Consider the following 5180-nt stretch of genomic DNA (forward strand, 5'->3'; position numbering starts at 1 on the left):
AAGTATAAGAAAAGTGGATTGAATGTCTTTGTGTCAAATCATGGAGTTTGCCTCATAAGGTTGTCTTATTTTGGATGACCGTCTTTGAAATCTATATCATGGGTGGAATTAAAACCAATTAAATGGTCAAAATTATAGTGCAAATATAAAAGTGAAACCAAGGATGATGAATTGATAACATGAGATTTGAGTGTTCCTCAAATCTGAAATAAGGTTGACTTTCATCATCTCACATTGATAGAGAGATGATAGTTGAGAAGAAGATGATGGATGTATAAATGCAAGATAGAGCTTTGAAATCTATATACATGGTTGAAATTAAAACCAACCAATTGGTAAAAGATTTGTGCAAAACGAATGCAAATGACACATTTTTTTTTCTTAACAAAATATAGAATGAAAATGTTGATTTAATGACGTGCTTTCATCTTATGTTAGTATTCTCCGAATCGTGATTTATGGTGTTGGACGGGGCGTTATAGATATAAACACGATCCCGAGTTTTCAGACACATCGCACTTCCGCTTGAGTCGATGATTTTACATTTTTTTCTTAAATTGAGTTTTGATCACCGAGCAAACCAAGAGGTATTGATGTGAAATCATGAGAATTGAGTACTGAGATGTTGGAGAATTGTGGTTGAGTTTGTGATATCCCATATTGGTGAGAGATTGAAAGATTGGAATAAGGAGATATGTATAAGTAAGAAGGGTGAGATTCATTGTGTCAACTTATGAGACTTGATAATAAGGTTATCTTACTTGGATGACCTGATTTTTATATTATTTCTTTTATATCAATTATTTTAAAATAACAATGAAAGGTAATAATATGACTTTAATATCTATTTTATATCATAAACTTGAATTAAAAATTTTAAAATTAATATAACGAACAATTTATTAATTGTTTTAGTTTGTTATAATTAAAATTGAATCTATAATAACCTTTTTAGATTAACTAAACTTGATTATATGATTATAAGTAAAATAAAATATAATAAAACTATATGTAAAGAAGTTACATGTATACGTATTGCCGCAAATTCATGAGAATGTGATATATTCGAAGACGGAGGTAAGTATATGAAAGAAGAAAAAAATGAATTTGAAATCAATCATCAACCAATAACAATATCAATATAATATATTAAATAATGAACCAAACAAATAATACAAAATATATAACCATGGTTGAAATCAAAACCAACCAAATAATACAAAATAAGGAAGTGAATATTTAAAAAAAGGTTAGATATCTTATAATACTAAGAGAGTTTGTACAATTTTTAGGTTGTCCTTTTTTTGGCCAACCATTTTTTATAAAAAAAATTATATATCAAAAACTAATATAAAAAATAACATAAAGTTGACGATAAATCAAAACCATAAAATTGGTCGAAGTTATAGTTGTAAAAACAATAGTTATATATCTATAATCTATATTTTTATATCTTTATTTTTATCTATAAAAAGCATAACCATGGATAATCAGGTGACAACTTTTAAGCAATATAAATCATTTTTTTCCTCACATTATTGTTTGCATCCCACATTGGATCAAAAAAGAAAGAGACACGAGAAGTGGATACAAAAATAAAAGAGCCAACATTTTTCTCAATATTGTTTGCATAATTGCATCCCGCATAGCATGATGGAGTGAAAGTGGTAAGAGGGAGATCACTACAAAAAAAATGACTAAAAATGGAACAAACATATTTTTCTCGGATGTCGACCTTTTGCTTCAGATCAAATGTAGTATATGTTTTTAGTTTACATATCTATCCCGAATCTTAGGGTTTTTTTTTTGCTTAGATCAAATATATTATATGTTTTTAGTTTGATATCTAATATATGGGTTTTCAACTTGCTTGGTATTTTATTTTGTATATAAGAATGCCCATTATGCTACTTGGTAATGTAGTTATTTATCTGTCGTCTTGGTGTTACTACCATCAAGGTTTGATAACACCCCTCTAATTACAATTTAAATATTACAGAATGTTACGATAAAATGTAGTATTTGTTTTTATTAGTTTAATATCTGATATGTGGGTCATCGACCCCACTTGATATTAATTTTATTTTTTATGAGGAAAAATCTATTATCTTAGCTTGGTGATGTGGTTTTTCATGCATTGTCTTGAACTTCCACTACTGTTACTACAACTTACGCACTCCTCTAATTTTCACTTGAAATATTATAAAACGTTTCTTTTTCATAAATTCAAATGAGATTTCAATTAAATTTGTTACAAAATGAACATCATGATTTTGTCACCTTATATGAGATTTATGTTAGAATTGTGACTTCTAATAAAACAAACTACTAACATTAGTCAAACTTTGTAGAGTACTTTGTAACACCATTCTCGAGCATATTTAGATAACTTAAATTAACATATGGTTCTAAGATTGTTGTTAATTTCTCTTAAAAACTTTTAATGTTAATGAGTAGTTGCCACACAAATTTGCCTAATTTGTTTTAGAAGTGGATTTCAAATTTTAGTCTATAACATTTCTTTTGAAGATGGTATTATTACTACCGCGCAACGCGTGGTTGGAACACTAGTTATTTATAAATAATGGAATCCAATTCCATTACAAGTTTTACAAACCAAACACACCAAATATTTCAAACCCTTCCAATTCCCAAATCTCTTTACGAAATCTAAATCCTTCAAAATCATTTCATTAAACCAAACGCCATGTCCCTAAACATCATTTAACTTTCCTATTCTTCAATATAATTAATAAATAATTTTGACCTCATTATCTACTAAATTCGTTTTGACATCATATTGTATATTAAAAAGATTTCACATTTTTGTCTACTAAATTTTGTTTGAATTACTATATACTAAAAATAAAACCAGGCCGCTATTTTTTGGATCCTAGGTGGGTGTCTGTACCATGCGCTCCTAGGAACGACCTTATTCATGTAATCTCATAAATCTTGAGCCTTTTCGTTTTACTAAGTCGGGAGTTCTAAAAGAACCGTAATAAAATGATGAGATGTATGATCAATAAAAGCTTAAGGATGTTTGGTTTGCAGAATGTCTTCTGAAGATATAGAATCTGTCAATAGATATTGACTTTGAAGAAACTAGAATGAAATTTGATCGCACGTTTGGTTGGAATGAATTAGAATGAAATCTGTTAAATGGTTTGAAATCAATCTGTTTGGTTATTGGTAGAATGCAGCTTCAGAATTAGAATGAATAAATGATAAATGACCAAAATACCCTTCAATAACAGTGGTGGTCGACGATAGTTCAGAACAGTGGTGGTAGGCGGTGGTTTAGATGGAGGTCATATAGTTCTGGGTAAATCGATCAAGTAGCGAAGATGGATATAATTTTGTCTTTTTGAGAAAATGGAATGTGATGGAATTGAATTCCTTCTCAATTGTGATGGAATGACCAAATCCATGAATGACGGAATGTGTGGAAGAGTTCCGGTACATAAGGTAAACCAAACGCCTTAAAGTAATTTGGTCAATGGAATTGGTATTCTAATTTCTTCAGATTCCGTCCAAACCATGCGAACCAAGCTCCTCCTTAGTTTGATGGACCAAGGGATCAAAAATAACTTCATAAGTAAGAAGGCTGAACCGAGGGGATCGTATGTTGGAGCCTTTAAGGTCTGCTACATTTTTTAAGATGATGATGGTTACGAACTTTTCGAATTATTAACTCCAAGTCTACTATCATCTAGAAGATGCAACGTTATACAAAGCATACGACATTTTTTTAGCTACAAACGAACAAAGTTTGGTACTTCACGGATTTATTAAGTACATAAGGTTATATCCATATTCCATATTCTTTAACTATATATATATATATATATATATATATGCATATAGGGGTCTAATCAAATGAGAACTAATTAGTTTGTGGTCACCGTGAGATCCAATCTCAACCACAAATCAATAAATAATAATTTTGGTAAATTTGAAGTAAATATTTAATACAAGGACATTTTAGGTATTTTAAAACTCTTCTCTCTCCGTCCCTCGTCCTCCGGTCACCGTCCTTTGACCACCGTCCTCCGGCCACCATCCTCCGGTGATACCACAATGGTATCACAATGCATCATATATGTGCTTGGGTATTACACTGAGGTCGTTTGTGTGGTCGATCGGAGATGTAACACAGTGGTATCACAATGCATCTTATATATGCTTGGGTATCACCCTATGTCTTTGGTTTAATAGAGTCAATATTTTTAGTTATCATAGTGGTATCACCGGAAGACGGAGAGAGAAAAGAGGAGAGAGAAAAAAAAATACCTAAAATGTCCTTGCATTAAAATTTTAATTCAAAATTATAAATTTCCTAATTTATAATTGATTTGTGGTTGAGATTGGATCTCACGGTTACCACAAACTAGTCAGTTCTTCCTTGAATGGGCCCCTGTGTGTGTGTGTGTGTGTGTGTGTATATATATATGGGTTGGTTCAAATACTATCAAGATTTTTGTGTTAACTTTGTTAACCAAACTCAACCAATCATATTCCATCTTTTCTTTAGGTTCACATATAACTCATATATTAATGACAAAGGTAATTAAGTAATTTGTCATTTATGTAACTCCCAAATCATTAATTGGGAGTTACAAATCTAAAAATCTCAATAATTGATGATTATGTAATATTGATTTTTTTTATACGTGTTCATGTTTTGTAATTTCGATTTATTCTATTCATAATGATATTGATTTTGTAATTGTTAAAGAATTTCCGATTGTAAAGATTTTTATATCGTCCGAGTAATATGGATAAACCTATTGGAAAACAGATCAACAACAATGAGAATGAAAAGGTTAAAATCGTCTACGACTACAATCGGAATTCGAGTTCATATGTAATTATTAAAGAATTGTTCACAAGTGTTCATATTGTGTTCACATGTACACTAGCTGCATATCTCAACATTGGCTTGCTCCTAAATGTGTTCATAATGAAAGAACTATTGTTCACAAACTGTTCATATTGTGTTCAAAGCTGTTTTTTTATTTATTTACTTTCGTGTAACAACTATACTTATTATATTCATGTTGTGTTCATAAATGCTATACAATCCAAGTTCATATATATGTCAATTTTTGTTCGTATTTGACGCAATGGTTCATATATATATATATATATATATATATATATATATATATATATATATA

The 5180-nt window shown here is 29.9% G+C and overlaps 1 non-coding gene across 1 annotated transcript; it reads left to right on the forward strand.

The window, feature by feature from the left end:
- Positions 1 to 1990: 1990 nt before the first annotated feature.
- LOC112503584 lies at positions 1991 to 2182 on the forward strand. The gene has a single exon (XR_003068027.1). It is a non-coding gene; the product is annotated as a U2 spliceosomal RNA (small nuclear RNA).
- The last annotated feature ends 2998 nt before the right edge of the window (positions 2183 to 5180 follow it).

This window comes from Cynara cardunculus (genome assembly GCF_001531365.2).
Source record: "Cynara cardunculus var. scolymus isolate 2C chromosome LG 1, CcrdV1, whole genome shotgun sequence".
NCBI classification, from domain to species: Eukaryota; Viridiplantae; Streptophyta; class Magnoliopsida; order Asterales; family Asteraceae; genus Cynara; species Cynara cardunculus.